Genomic DNA, 16,611 nt, shown 5'->3' with positions numbered 1-16,611 from the left:
ATGATTCCATGATTCTATGATTCTATTTCTACTTTCATGAGTGGATGCCAAGCAGGAATTAGTCCAGGGGAGATCAGTGGTAGGCATGGAATCAGGTGATTACAGATAGCCTTCTGTGTCCCTAAAATCTAAACTTTACAAATTTTTAAAGCATGAACTTTTTTCTTTTAACATCTATTTTCCTTTTTAAAATTTTTCATTATTTGAAATGTAACATGTCAGTTCTCATGAGGAACAAAAATACATGTAACTTTTGTGAATGTAAGGAGCTGGAGATGTTTGGCAGCTTGCAGGACTGGGAAGCTAGTCAAGGATTATTTACTATATTTAGGTACATAGTTTTTTGTTGCTACTTGAGTGGCTGCATAGCATAACAGTGTGAGTCTTTCTTCCTACTAATATTATGATGTTCTTCACTGCAGCCAGTCCTAAAATGATATGTAATGATATTTTGGTGCCTTAAACCTTGTTTTCTCACTGATGTGGTTAATCTTTTTTTTTGCATGAAAATATTAGCATCCTTTAGTTAAAGAAAATACCTATTTAAGTGAGAGATACTATTATTGAAGGGATGGAGTAGTAAGTGATAACAGGACAGTGGAGTTTGTATCAATATATCTTCAGTTCACTGAAAGATGATGACTCTCAAAAGCTCAAATAGTAAATGAAGCCACTAGTATGTGGAGGTATTACATGTATGGAAAAGTGATGAATAAGGTGCTATATAAACAGAGAACAAAGGGACCTGTCCCTGCCCTTAAAAAGTTATTGTTTTAAGGAAATAGGTTAAAGGCAAATGCCAAAACAGTTTTTTCCACATTCATTTAAGTATTTTGAATGTACCAGAAGTCAGACGGAATCACAGACCAATACATGAAATACTTGAGGGACCAGTTTTTCTCAGGAACCATCACAGTCTGTCAGGACTATCCACTTCTAGCTACTTGACTAAAAAAAAAAAAAAAAAAGCAGAACAGATAACTGAAATGACTGTAAAAACAAAATTTCTTCCTATTTTTATTCTTATATATATTTTTTCAAATGTTGATGTTTCTATGTGGTAACTACTGAAGTCCACTTTGTAACCTGCTCAGGGCTTGTGACAAGTGCAGTAAAATTTCTGTGGTGATTTTTTTAGCAATTTTTATTTTATGGTTCAGGAAGAGTGACATCAGGAAGACAGGTGGGGCACCTCCCTCCAGAGGGATTTTCAGGCTGCAGGTGGGCTGTCTGACACTCTGTGCATCTCTCTCAGAGGACTGCAAATTAAGCCTTGTGGGACTCAGATCCTTCTGGGAGCACCTCAGGTAAAGGTAATTGGATCTGGTGAAATGTGGGGAGGTGCATCCAAGCCTGCAGGAGATGGACCAGCAGCTGTTTCATCTGGCTGCCACCTGCAGAACTCACAGTGCTGCAGGTTTGACATTAAAGGTGAAATTAGCTGATTTCCCCCTTGTAGAAGTTCAGAGTGCTCTGCAGGTTCCTGGGTAAACATATGCCATGCTGACATCAGTGCCAGATGGGAGGGAGATGCCATGTATAATTTTGGAAGATAATTCAGAACTCATTGCAAAATGTAAGCATTTAAAACAGCAACTGCCAGGTAGGGGAAGAGACAAGTATCATCACGCTCTTTCCTCGGAAAGGAGAATTTACCCAAACATCTTGATGGGGATGAGTCTGGCCAGCTGCCCTCGCTGTGGGGAGAACAAGCCCAATGGCACACCATGATGATACCTGGGGGAAGTTTCTTTATGGTCTACGTATCAATGGGGAGCTACCTGCCTCTCTAAGTCCTTCACATCTTCCAGCTGTCTCATGTCCTGTCAAGATCCTCCGGAGCTTCAAATGAATAAGAAAATAAATATTTAGAGAAAATCAAAGCCTTTGAACTTTTCAGTTTGAAAGAAACTAGAAAGCTTGAAAAAATGGAAGACAAAGGCTATGTAAAAAGTAAGTAAAATATTAGTAAAATGAAGTAAAAATTTTGTTTCAAGTAGAACAAGACGTTTTAGTTGTACAATGCCCTTCCCCCCAGCAATACTTAGCTATTTGATTTTGTTAAAAAATTACTCAGGCAAATATATTTGGAGCAAATGGGATAGCTACACAAAGTATTTCAGTGCAGCTGTTGAATTAGAAAGTTCAGAGCCTGCATGGTTCTGGGTGCCCCTAACTGTTCTGTAACACAGTTATCTGGAAGGACATACAACCAGACAAGAATCCTGACCCTAAATTATTGTATGCATTTTTGGTAACCACCCAGCTCTTAATGAAATGACTATGTTCCCTATGTGCTATGTCAAATCCTGTTGTATAATGTTACATATCCTGATAGGTATCAGTCGCAATTACTGTCTGGATTCAGGTGGATGTTACTATGTCACTTGGAACAAAAACAAAGAAAACAAAATCCTTTGCCTCTTTGAGAGAAGATTGCATCTTCCCAGCATGGGAAGTGAGTCTATCATATGCTTCAGGACATTCATCTTTTTCATTTGAGGAGATATCCTGCGTGCAGTCTGCCACTCTCAGAAAGGCCATTTCAAATCTATGAATGTTTGTTATGCATGTTACTGGTATTAGAGCAGACCAACATCTGTTGCTGGAAAACACCGCTTTTCAGACAAAAGTACCATTCTGGAACTATTAATGGATGTTGGAAGGGAAAGGTTGACATATTAGTTACTGGACTGAGACCAAAATTACAAGCCACGGGAAGAATGGCTGCATTGCTGTGTGTTTCTGCTTCACATTTTATGTGATTTGGAGGAAGACAGGAGTTATATACTGTGCTATCTCTTGTAACACACGGTAGACTTCATATGGGAAATTGAATTAGAGACATCTCTGATATCTGGGTCGGGTAATCCAACACTGTGGCTCTTCCAGTTCTACAGTCTCTTCCCAGGCTCACGCAGCCCACCTTGGCAGCTACCAAGACCCACGCTCCTTTTTTTTGCTCCCTGCTTCAGTTATTTACATCCAATGACCACCTTTAGGAGGATCTGCATTGTGCTTTATATTTGTGGCAAGCTGAGCGTGATTGCAAGCAGTCTCTGAGTTCTGGAACTCCTTGAGAGCTCCCAGGTTTTCTAGGGAGACATGATGGACCAAGTCATCAGCTCGGTAAATCACAACTTGCCCCTGCAGGCCAGGGGGAACCCTCTTGAAAATCAGGATATGTATTTACCTGACAAAGTAGGAGTATAGGTATCCAGCTGATTTTTGAAAATACTGGCTGCTGTTCCTTACCAGGATACACTTGAACTCTGAATGCGTCATTTTTTTTTTTTTTTCCATATACAAGTTCAAAATAAGTATTTCTTTGTTGTTGTTACCCCTAAAAACTCTGTTCACCTAAAGGCCCAGGGAAAAGTCTCTCCTTTCTGCCAAAGAGGTCTTGGATAAGCATCTGTGAAAGAGTTAACAAGGTCACTTTCCCTGTGTTGTTCATTAACTCTGTATCTTTCACAGACATAAATTGTGAAAACCACTGCTTAAAATACTTCCAGGATTCCTCTGCATTGCCCACAAGCTCTGATGCATATGTAATAATCACACCGCTCAGTACAGAACAGTAATTCAGGCTGTGGTTTTCAGCTGTCCATCCTTACTGGCAGCGTTATGTGTGGGGCAGCTCTGGAATTGTGTTTTTCTGAGTCAATCACTGTTTTTCTGAAATTTTCACCCTTTTCCTTTTGAACTACTACATCGCACTGGTCTCCTTTCCATCATTTCTAGCAACTGCATGACTATTTTGCAGGCACACAACATTACTGAAATTCAGCACATGGAATTTATTCTGAAGAGCCGACTGTAAATGAAGAAGCAGCAAAGCACGACTAGAGACTGCTTGGGACAGAGCCTCCTTCTCTTCAGAGACAACCCTGTGTTTGTTCATACAGCGCCTTGCACACTAACTCCTACTGGATACACCTCTAGCACTAAAGAAAACACGCCTATAGCCCTTCTCTGGCACAGATCCCCTATTATTAAACTCTGTTACTCTCTAAAAGAGGGTGGCTGCATCCAGGCTGCCTGCTGGGAGTTGGCCGTGGCTTGTGTTAACACCAGGGCCATTCCTGAGAATTGCTCAGGGACATGTTACTGTCACAAACCAGAAATGTGCCACGAGATGTTCCACAATTAAATGGTAGAGATGACAGATTTCTGGTGTCCCACAATGCTCCATGGGACTGGTTAATTTACTGTCATGAACATGGGCTTTCTATCTGTTACCACTAGGAGTTAATGTAAATACTATATGCTAACTGGCAAGTTATTGGTACCCCTACTTGCATTGCAGTATATCTTCTTTTGTGAGCGTTAAACTGGATTTGTCAACCAACAAGACTAGTTCTGACTCAGAGCCCAGATTACTCACGGCTTTTATTGACAAGCTATCTAGTAGAAAACGTGTAAGTGAGCCAGCACAGAGAGAACTCAAATCAGGCTGATCCTCTCCCAGTTGCACACTTCTCCCACATGGCTGAGGGATCACACTCTTTCTTCCTTACTCTCTTCATGTTACTATTTTGGATGTGCCATCTGGGCCAACAAGGACAGGAGAAGAACGAGTCCCCATGTGGCCTGCCTTGAAAGCTGGTGCTTAGACCATACCTCAGTTGAGAGATCAAGGCTTGAAATCCCTCAGGTTGAGGAGGGCCTGGGACCATTCGTTCCCAGGGCTGTACTTTTACCATTAGCCTACTAGGAAAAAAAGTGGAAGGAGTCCCTTCTACAAGCTCTTTTGTTATTGTTTTGGTTTTCAGTGGCACTACTCATACAAAGGGCCTTGATGTTCAAATGTTTTTGCTGCATAACCTGGGTTAAGGTCACAGAAGGATGAAGCTTTTGTCTGCCACCTCCTGTCCTCACTGGAACCATTTCCTACCTGAGAGCTCAAGACAACTCCTGGCTTAGCACCTAGGAGACCAGAATTGCCCTCAGGAGGTGTCTGATCTAATTCTTGCTTGTGTTAGGAGTCTAAGTATCTGAGCTGTCCTACTAGGGCCAATTACTTACTTCTTAGACATCACAGTGGGTAAGTCAGGCACCTGAAGGTGTAACTCAGGTCCTTCTTCAGATTTTAACTTCTACAGACACAGGCTTTTGTTCCACCTGCTCTAGAGTACTAATATTTTCAAGTAGCAAACTGCTCTGAAAGATTTGCTCTGCTCCAGATTTCGATGCATATAAGTGATCAAGGCTATGCAAACCCTGGTCACCCCAACAAAGCATGTTGGTTTCTATGACTTCATGCATGGCACCAGCAAATGTGCCCTCACACAAGTAGCTAACAAGCAAACTGAACCAACAGACAGTCACTGGGGCCTGCAAATTAAATGTAAATACAGTCCTGAAAATCAAGATCATAAATGTTTCAGGCTAATTTATTTTGTAAAGGTGGATTAATAAAGAAGCAGCTTCTCTGTTAGAACATCATCTGCCAGGGAGCAGCCCACAAAGAATTAACAGCAGGTGATTTTTATCTCTTTCCCACTCCTTCTCATTCCACCAAAAAGAAGGATTCATGCGGGAAAGTGCTGACACATTCTTAATCAAAGGTGTGTGAATTGCTCACATCAGTGTAATTTTATTATTCTGTTGCTGGGATACTTTAATAATAATAATAATAATGGTGATGATGATGCAAAATCTTATTAAGTCATTGAAGGGTAATGCTTTGTTTTTCTAGATTTATTTTTTAATTTATTAAGGAAGCCTGTTACAAGAACAGACAGTATACATATTTTCTATAAATGGGCAGGGAAATTCATAACGAAATGTATTCCTGTGGTTGGTACAGTAAACACCCTGTGGTTCCAAAAAGGATCCAAGTGCTATGAGCACCTTGGAAAACATCAGAGACTAGCAGGGAGTGTGTTACATGAACATCACTGACTGTTGGGGATATGGTGATAGATTGAAATCTAGCCTGCCCTTTGGAGCTGGGTTTGGGAGAGATCTTTTGAATGCTGTTCTCTGGCAGGGCTCAAATTTGGCAATTATTTGTTTAAAAAAAACAAACAGAAAAATACCACCGTTCAGGAATGGGACATCATGTAACTTTGGCTCCAAATGCATTGCCCAAAGCAATTTTGGATTGGTTGACTGCTAAAGCCTCTTCTTCCCTGTTTCTGTTGTGATAAAACAGCAGTGCTCCTGCTTGTGGCCCATGCAAGATTATGTTGTTTAATCTGTTTGTTCACTTAAATTGACTTCTGTCTGGATATACAAAAGTTGTCTGAGACTATTTTTATCTCGTTGACAGACAGCCTCATAATCATTTCCTGAGGCTTCCACCCAAAGGCTGTCTGTTTTACCCTCTAACAATTGAGGTAGGCTGTTACAAATAACATTGAAGGCCTATACGCAATAAGCACAATGTGATACTGCAGAGGCTATCCCTTGTTCTCTAGAAGTGAGCTAGCGTGGATGTAGTAAACTTCACTAAGTGCAACCTTCACAACCATGGATGTCAGATTTAAGTGATTGCTACTAGGTTGAGAATTCAACCTTTAGAGCTCTTTGTGTTTCCCCATACAAGTAGTCAGAAGGAGAAGCTCTATAGGGATATATTACCTCTTAAGAAGAAGAAATTTGTTTTGATCACTGGAAGAAGTAAAGGTGATGACTTCAAAAGCTACAATGAGGAGAAGAATATTGGGAGAAATAATCCTAATTGCAAAATTAAGTAACTGGTCACTGGAATGTATAGAAAATTATTATAGAGGTTTAGGTGTCTCTTAACTCTCCAATTGCAAGCAAAGAGCCAAAGAAACAGGAATCAATTAAAAAGGAGCATTTTTCTCATGAGATCGGATCCTGCTATCCCTGCTACATTTAAGAGTTTTCAATGAATTGAGGCAGAAGAAGATAGATACGAGATTGCACTACAAAAACTTAAAAAGCATAGAATTAAAAAACAACCAAACAATCAACAAACAAACAAACAAAAAAATGGAACACAGTGAAAAAAAAAAAAAAAAAGTTTTTAATATTATGTGGGAAAAGGAATGTTTAATTGTAGAATGGGCTTCAGCTTTGATCAAGTGAAGGGCTGACCTTGCAGTTCTTGGGAGGACAATTCAGGGGATTGCTTTGTGGATGACTAGGTCAGACTGAAACTTAAAATACAAATAGAGAAACTGTAATAAGAGATACAGAATTAACCCCAAAAGGCTGTTTTGAATTTGTCATGCAAGGAAATCTGAGCACATAGTGACTCAGTAACCCACATAGGTGATTTGATACCCCAGCCCCAATAAGGGAAGGCAAAATACCTCTGAAGAGTTCAGGAGCAGGAAAGCATGTGAACTTTGGCTCAGAGAAGACCAGCTCCAGGCATTCCTCATGCTGTGACAATCAGTTCACCACCATAAACTAAATACTCAGGAAAAGATACATAGATGTTATCACTTGACAAGATTGTGGATGGAGATGATGGCAACAGCAACTCCAGCTTGAATGAACTTTTGACAGAACTAATGGACTTCACTGAAGCAGAAGAGATGAGGACTGTCTGCCTAAGGCAGTCCAGTTATTAACTTTACAATAGATGTTGGTGCATGAGCTGTGATGTTGTTGAAAAGAAGAGACATTGTGGTGAAAAATAAGTGTTTATCTTTATTGCAGGATATATTTGAATTTAATGTGTAGGAAAAATAATAACCTGGAAATTGCAACACAATTTTAACAACACAGTGAAAACAAGTACCAGGTTAAAAATATGTCAAGCTCTTAGTTTGCTGAAGATGATTTTTTTGGAAGAAGGAAGGACTAGGATCCTATGACATATTTCAAAGGATAGAGAAACATTCCACAAGGTACAGAAGACAGAGAATTTACCATAAGGCTTCTTTCTTCTGCCTTAAAGCTAAATGAGGAGATTGATAGAAAGATAGATAGATCTGCTTAGCAGTAGAGAGAGTAAAGGAACCAACCCAGTGGAAATTAAAACTAAAATCCTCTCCCTGTGTACAGACAAATAAGATGGGAACATTTTCTACAGTCAACCAAGGTGAAATATGAATGTGTGTGGAGCTACCATAGCTGATAACAGGTATATTTTAGGTGGTTATTCCAAAAGACAGAACAAAAAGATTATGTGTTTATATTTTTGAAAGACAACATGTCTTTGGCACACTTTGCATATGTAAATGTTTTACAAGAAACTACGACAATTTTCATAAGGAGTGTAAACATTTAGATGACATTCTGATTGATGGTAGACGAGTGGATGTTCATAGTCAAAGGTTCCGGGTGAGAGAAATTCTGGTCTAGAGTAAATTAACAAAGACTTATTATGAAGTAGAAATTACATATTTACTTGGGAGAAGTCAAGAGGTAGGTTACAACCAACCTGTTCACTACTGACTTGGCTGTCCCAGCAAAGAAGGGGTGGAAAGATTGTACAGATTTGTATACATATCAATGGATGCAACCAATATCCTCAAACCACCCATCTAACAATCACAGCATTGCTCAAAGGCGAAATTGAAGAATGATGGTATTTCCATGTGAAGAACTTGTGGGCTATCTGTAATAGCTAAATGAAAGCAATCAAAGCAAAAGCCCTTCTTTAGGTCTGCAGCAGTATACATAATATGTGTATAAGTAAAAGATGTTTACTTATGTAAACCAACTGTGTCCCTGATAGTCTCCCCCATCTAACAGTGCTGGGTAGTTCTCCTGCCTCTGACCCCCTTCTCCCTTTTAATATCTTCTTGCTCCTCTTTTGGTCACCTTGGTGCTGCTCCATATGTAATTTTTTTTGTGGAATATCTATGGATGAGAATCCACTAGCATTTATTTTTGAGATACCATATCTTTAACATATATTGGGTAAACTGCACAAGAGTGGTGCTTGAAAAGATGGAAGCCCTGAATTATCTTGGTAATGAGTCTGAGACAGAGCTGTTTTGGGGAACCTCCAAAGCAAGCATTTCACTTCCTTTTCAGAGAAGTGTGGTCAAAACTGGATGCTACTGGCTGGCAGAAATAGAAACAAGCTTTAAAACTTCTATGCATTTGAGATTAGTTGTGAAATTATTAAAGTTGGAGCCTAAAAGGGATTAGAAAACTCATTTCTTGCTTCAACTTTATGTTCATTTCTCTTTTCATGTTATTTTTATTTATTTATTTATTTTTATTATTTCTTGTCTTCTTGCCTCATTGCTTGCTTGCTTGCTTGCTTTGTTTCCTTTGTTTACTTTGCCTCCTTTCCAAAGCAGAGGCCGAGTTTTGAATACTAACCCAAAGGGAGTATTTTTCTTTTCTGAAGGCAATCTCCAGAATATTTGCTGACTAGTCTCTAGAACATTTTGCTGACTACAGTCAGAGGTAGGCATCATGCATGTCAATATGATTTTAAAAGAATTTTGTCTGCTTTCAAGAGAAGCGTAGGCTGGAATTGCCATATCAAAAGTTTGGGATGAGGCCCTATAGTAAATGCACAGATGATTAGCATACAGTGGCCAGGATAAATATGTTCAGGCATCTGAGAAATGTGCTGGAATCTCATTACACCATCTAAACACACCCTAAGAGATCCTGGTAAAATCACTTCTTAAACCATGTTGTCTTGTGGCTATACTGTGCAGCTCACAATCTGACAAGTGTGGTGAGGTATTTCCAGAACTCGGTATCTTTTCTGAGCATTTCAGTTGCCTATTTTTATTTGTTTCCCTCTGGAAGAAGTAGTTTCTTATTTTCTCATGGTACTTGTGAAGATTTACTGTGAAAATCTTTCGTAGTGATTTCCCACATATTTTGTTATATGGAAAAAAGCATGTACCTAGGTGGAATTAAAAAAAAAAAAACAAAACAAAACAGTAACGTCTTCAGGGAATATCTTAAATTTAGGCATGCTTCATAATTACCTAAAATGGATGTCCTTCTGCCTCCCAGATCTTTTCTACGCACTGCAGTATGCTTATCAGTATCTACTTGTCTAAATCAATCTTATGTCTCTGGGACTCTTGCTTTGCCCTGTGTTTCCGCAGAATTTTATTTGCAGTATTTATATAAACCTATTATTATAAATAATTATATCTTATTAATGATCAGTCTGCTAGGTGTTAACATTTAACAGGTGGGAGCTAGTAAAAAAAATCTACTTTTCAACTAGGTCAAATTAATCTGACATGTGTGTATAACACCTCAGAAAAAGCTGACTCAATGAAAGTTATCTTATGCAACTGCATCATGCAATCTGCATGACACCTCATGACTTTCCAAATATTACCTTAAGCTGGCAATGCTGGGGAGACATTTTGTTCCAGAATAAGTCTAGGTTACACTGGGATTAGGTAAAGACATATCCATTCTTTTCAACTTGCCATTGTATTATAACTTTATGCACTCTGTTGACTAAACATCGCTCTTATTTACACAATCAAACCCCTGTGAATTTATTGTGATTCATTATACATCTCTTACTTCCCCTCCCACTTCTTCTTTGCTTAAACAGGTAGTGCTTGTCAAGGGCCTGATCCGAAAGGCATGAAGTTGTGACTAAGATGTTGAGAATTCGAGGCCTTGACAGAGCTTGGTGGGAAAGGAAGGGCATGGGGCTGCACACTCCCCACATGCTTCAGGGAGGTGCTGCAGTCAGAAAGCAAGGGTTATACGAAAATGTTATAGCCTATCCTAGCCCTAGGTGGGAGCTCTCTGTTCCTGCCAGGAGACTTAGGCTTCCTGGGTCTTTCTCTTGCCTTGACCAGGCCGAATATATCTCTTTTTCCCTCTTCATTACAGGCCTGTGAACTTCTCTCCAAATTTCCCTCTTCCTCCTCCATCTTTTATTGATCCTGTAGCCAAATTCCTTGATAGCAGTTAAAAGACTTCTCTGAAGCTTTGCTAAACCATCTACTTTACGATGAGGGCCTCCCTGGATGGGGGGGAGGGGGGGGGGGGGGAGGGAGGGGGGGTGGCTGTTGCAGAGTTTGAAACTGATATTTGTGAAGAAACATTGTTCAGTGAGGAGCTAACTTTTCTGTGTGTTGTAAGGAAGGCCACGGTGTCAGTAAGATAAGTAGCCTAGAAAAACTGAGAAAGAGTATTTGTAAGAGACCTGGGTTGTTGTGGCATTAGGCAAACAGGAGTCAGGTAGCTAAGACATCTAATTTTGAACCTCACTATGAAAAGAAGGCTTCTTATCATGTTCTTCCTTGTTGCCTGGCTTAGTACAGAATCAGTTATTTGGGAGTTTGTATAGGATGGAAATTTGGCGGATGATTTGTTGCTTGTCAGTTTATAAAGTACATGAAAATATAGGCACTGGAGGGAACTAAGTTGCACAGTACAGATCAAGTGAAGGTGGGTGGCAGGAAAAAAAAGCTAGTCAGAAATCTTGCAGATGAACATGTGCTCTATGTCTCTGTGCAATATTTTTCAAATTGTGCATCTATACCCAGTCAATAATATACTTACAGGAATTCATTATTTCACCATTGACTCAATTGAGCAGGATCAAATTCCGTTAATACATTAGCATGTCATTACATTGGATTGTTGATTATCACCAATACACCTGCAGACTGAAGTGCTCTGCTCTGAATGCTAAGGGTGAGAGTCTAAAGATATGGCTCAAGGTAAAAGTTTTCTAAGGATACTGGCTCCTGTGAGGACAGCAAACCTTGGAGGATTTCTAGAGATGTGAGATCTACTTTTTGGTACCCTTAGGAGACAGAAAGAGGATAAGTAAGATAGATGCGTGTAGCCTGATTGTAGTTCTGAAATCCTTTTGTCTCTAAATGCTTTGTTCCTGATGCTAAATAGACAGTAGTTTATTTGAATGGGTTTCTGATCACTGCATAGGCCACTGATCATAACCTCCTTCCGGGAGGATCCACGGATGCTGGCATCCAGTCAGATTTTGGGCTAGGCATGCCTGACACCCAGACTCATGTGGCCTGCAGCTCGGGCTCAGCTTTGAAGCAACAGGAGCGGCACCAGCTCAGAGCCTGAGGGCTGAAAGAGTGCAGAGAGGGGACAGAGGTGAGGAGAGGGAAAGCTCAGGCCCTGCCACAGCCAAAGAGGGCTTTGGTTGCGATCCACTGGCACTGCTGATTGCGTTATGAACTTTAAAATGCAATGTGTGCTATGCCTTGTAAGACAGCTCATGTAAGTGTTTAAAATACTGGCACTTAGTATTGTAGTTATTAATTAATAATATGCATTTATATAGCACCATAAATGTCCATGGCACTTTACCGATAACGATATTCCCAACAGTCAGGGATATTAAGCCTAAGCACTTGGAAGACAGCCAAATGATATAACCAGATAAAGCCTACCTTTAGAGTTAAGGAATTTGGTTAGGTCCTTTTGAATTGCCTACTGGAAGGAAATCACTAAGGGTAGTGCCTGCATTATTACCATGACTGGGATGTTTTGTTTGGCTAATTGAAGTGAATGTTGCTCAAAACATTTTTTTTTTTTTTTTTTTCATGGAATGGTGTATGAGTCTGTGCTATCCTGACTGAGCAGTAGCAGTGCTACAACCTTTATGCACAGAAGGATAAATAACAGTTCTGCAGGGACCACTTGTCTCCAGTGGTGACTATGCGTTTGAAAGAATGGAAGAGTAAATACTTGTCTTTTGTGGTGCTTTGGGCAAATATGCTCATCTGTGCAACTGATCTATCCAAGAGAAAGTAAGGACTGGTGAGAGGAAAGCTAACTCTCTAAACACTGCTGAGCCAGGAACAATAGTCCATACTGATTAAAACACTGGACTAACCAGGAGGTGTAACTTTCTGCTACTGTCTGTGTCCCCTGGCATGAAGGAATCTAAAGAACAGGAAGAAGGTGGATGCATGCTTTTCTGGCAAGAACAGTAGCTAGCTCTGGCTTAACAACCCTGGACAACCTGGGGCATAGGAGTGAAGCAGGTTTAATTAGGCAGTAGGTTTAGGGAACTTGGGAGATATGGCACTGCACAGAGATGCTGCTATTCCGAGTTTTAAGAGGCTTGTTATGTGAGAAATACATGTCCTCTGCCAAGCCCAAAGGGGAATGGGCTTAGCACCAGGGGTGGAGACTTGTACTCCCCACAGGTGGCAAATATTCAGCAGCTTCATGGCATCTGCGCAAGTCCCTTACTAGGCATACACACACAAATTGCATGGAGAGAGAGCTGGGTGCTCCTGCCCACCCTTTGCATTTCAGAGGCCAGAGTACCTGTTGAATACAGCATACCCCGAATTGTCCTCTTCCTCCCTCCTACAGCACAACTGCCAAGGCTGTGCTGACTTGGTAAGCTCCTGGAAAAGACTTTTATGGTGAGCAGTGCTTGTCACTAAAGAACAAGAAAAGCAGGAGAACTTGTCTCTCCCATTGCTGCTATAAAGAAGAAAGCTTTGCTCCTTCTCCCTGGCTGGAGGGCAAACCAGCATTGCACCATCATTCCTGGTGGCTCATGAACTGTATGGTGAGGTGTCTCTCTCTTGCTCCCACCTATTTTAAATTTTAACCCTTGTGTTATTTTTTCTCTCTCTCTCTTTTTTTTTTTTTTTTTCTGTTTTCTACAGACTGGTTTCTCTTTTCTCACTGCAACTCCTTAGAGTTTTGGTTTTAGAGAACTATTTTGAAAGTGCAATTAAAAGTGAATTATTCTGTGCTCTTTGTGCTTATGATTTTCAGAGGTGTTTTTTCATGTCTTGTATACATGAAAAACTGGCCAAAAATGTAATGAGCTGTAATGGAGGCAAAGCTAGGTGAATGGTAGTGGAGGAAATCAGTGATGGAGTTCCTCCTGACTCTGCCAGGTTTAGAGGCTGCTGTATTACAAAAGAGTACTTTTTCCCTTTGAAAGACAACTATGTCTCACGCTGGTGAGCAGATCAGGTGGACCTTGACAGAGGATGTGACGGGCTCTGGCCTCACTGAATCTGGAACTGCATGTCTATTTCAAGCATAAGGCAAAGGAGAGCCAGTCAATAGATTTCTCACATCTTTTTCAAGCTTAAATCTCCACCTTCTAGTGGTCTACAAGTTTTGACTGAGCTTTCTTACCTTCTGGTTTTGGACTGTCTGTGAACCTCATGAGATGACTTGCTCCTGTGCATTCCAGTGGTTTAAGTAAGTAACCATTTTCAAAAGTCTTTTGAGGTCAGAGCAAGAATCCCAAGTCTTTTGAGGTTCCACCTCTGTAAGACAATTTTTAAAGAGGAGAAAATTCCCATTTGAATTCTGTCTTTCTATTCTGCTTAACTAAGTCTTCAGGTTCAAGGCCCAAGACCACATGAAGGGCCTTAAATACCTTTCTTGTCTAAAAAGGGATTATGCAAAGATATTACTTCCTTACCTCCAGATCTGGGCTCCATACATGTTCACACTGATGACTGTTTACTTTATTAGATACAAATAAAGTGGTTTTTGTTTACTGTGTTCCCTGCCTTGTGTTCCTGATGCTCTTAATGCAACCCTAGAGGAACACACTGGATTTTACACAGGTTCTCATCTCAGCAGGATCAGGAACTGAGTTTGTGCAGTTGCTTTGAAGAGCTTGCTCTCCTCATCCTCTTTGCAATACCTCTGTGCTGCAGTGCCCTTTGCACAGTGCATTTCTATCTTCTTGTAGGATGTGCACTACACTCAAGCATAGGGCACATGGCTGAAACAGAAGAGCCAGAGAATCATGCAGATGAGTATTTAACCTCAGGGGTTAATACAGTTATTTGGTATAGGTCTCTTTGTAGTTCTTTCATTCACACTGTATTAAGGGTGTAACACAATTTGAAATAACACCTCTATATCTTAAGTACAATGAACCATGGGTCACTTTTGAAAACCTAGTATGCTTGGGAAAATAAATGGCATAAATATAAACAAAATACCTTTCAATGATGCATTGATAAGGAAAAAAAAAAAAAAAAAGTATTACATCTCTTTGGGAAATAGGTATCATTCCCAGTAGTGATATTTTGCATATTTTAGTCAGGACTGGGAACCACACGAGATACAGTGCTTTCCTGTCAGGACTTGATTGTAGAATTTGTACATAGTGAATGCATGCCAAACCCTACCCTTATTAACTGTTTGACTATTCCTACAGGCCCATACATATAATCTATGTGGTTGCAAAACAGGAACAGTTGCAGGACAAAGAACATATTGTTAAATTAAAGAGTTTCACAGTTATTGCCTGCAGTATGAAGGGAAAAAAAAAAGAAAAAAAAAATAACAGGAGATTGTGAAGGCATGTATATAAAGTTGAAAGAAAAGAGAATGCCGAGTTCAAGGAACTCACTGAGTTCCTGCTTCTGACGCAGAGAAAGTAAATGAACAGCTGGTTTAACCTACTTCTTTCTTAACTGAACTGCATTGTGTTTACCTGATTAGCTAGCAGTATGCTTTGATTTAGAACAAAATATCCATTGAAGAAATGCCCAACATGGTTTGATGTTGCACCTGCTTGTTTCCCCTCAGCCACGGTATTTGAATAATTTCTCACTCCTGTGTGGTGGCTAAACAGATTCACAGTTCCCACTTTGTGTCTTCTCGTGCATGGATGTCTCTCGCTGTACCTGTAGAAAGCAAAAGTTAATTGTATTTTCAATGCGTTTGCTGTTTAGACAAAAATACTGTCTGATCAAACAGTCCATTGCTTCTACATCTGTGACTGCATCCAACTTGGGATAGTTTTCATTGTATTTGTAGTAGTACTTGATATAATAGCTAGAGTTTTACCTCCCTCTGTGTTTTGGTGTTAAGCAAGCAGATTCAGCAAGTAGGGACGAGCTTAATTCCTGCCACTATGCTGGGATACATTTCTGCTCTGCCCCAGCCTTGTGACAGAGTCAAAACTCATGTTTCTCTCTATTCTCAGCTTCTTCTAAATCCTGACTGCAATGGGATTTGGTCATCAACAACTTTTGATGGGTCTATTGGATTCAACAGATAGTGATCCGCTGTGCAGCTTTCATTCAAAGAAAAAAGAAAAAATGAGGATGCACATCTATGAGGAAAAAGCTGTTCTCATACCATTTAACATACATTATTGTTCCTATTTTTACACTGTGATCTTAAAAAAACAAACAAACAAGCAATCAATAAAAAACAGAAAACAACAAGTTCTGATGTCACCAAGGAGACTGGATTAAATCTGGCCAGGTTCTGCCACTGCAACTTTGTTCTTGTGCCTTTGAGCAAGGCAGTGCCACTTGCACCACCAGTTTGTTAATGCACACTTTCAGAAGACTTTGATCATCACTGATCTATTCTGCATTTAGTTGCGTCAGTGACATAGAGATGAAAGACTGCTGGTCTCATTGCTGTTTCTTCAAGCTATCTCAATCCCTACTAGCTGTGCACAGCAATTGGAGTTTGGCCTCCATTTAGTGGCACCTTTCTCTGGGTGCTGGTAGGCATGCATGTAATCAGGCTGTGGTGGTTTATGCTACTGGCCTTATGTACAGGTAAATGTTTAAGTGGTCAGTAGGATGCACAGACCAATCTAGAAACTTCATTATCCACTGACTGATAATGGTCATTAGAACTCTTTTTTTTTTCTCTTTTACTCTCTTTCTTTTTTTTTTTCTCTTTTTTACTTTTTCTTTTTTCCCTTCCTTCCTTCCTTCCTTCCTTCCTTCCTTCCTT

General features: G+C 40.0%; 1 long non-coding RNA gene across 1 annotated transcript; it reads right to left on the bottom strand.

Moving 5' to 3' along the window:
* Nucleotides 1-1,054: 1,054 nt before the first annotated feature.
* Nucleotides 1,055-15,534, bottom strand: LOC118161096. The gene is made up of 3 exons (XR_004747848.1): nt 15,347-15,534; nt 14,026-14,159; nt 1,055-1,842 (listed from the first exon to the last, which is right to left on the bottom strand). It is a non-coding gene; the product is annotated as an uncharacterized LOC118161096 (long non-coding RNA).
* Between the last annotated feature and the right edge of the window lie 1,077 nt (nt 15,535-16,611).

This window comes from Oxyura jamaicensis, chromosome 2, assembly GCF_011077185.1.
Source record: "Oxyura jamaicensis isolate SHBP4307 breed ruddy duck chromosome 2, BPBGC_Ojam_1.0, whole genome shotgun sequence".
NCBI lineage: Eukaryota > Metazoa > Chordata > Aves > Anseriformes > Anatidae > Oxyura > Oxyura jamaicensis.
The sequence above is the reverse complement of the archived record's forward strand: the minus strand, read 5'-3'. Positions and strand labels throughout refer to the sequence as shown.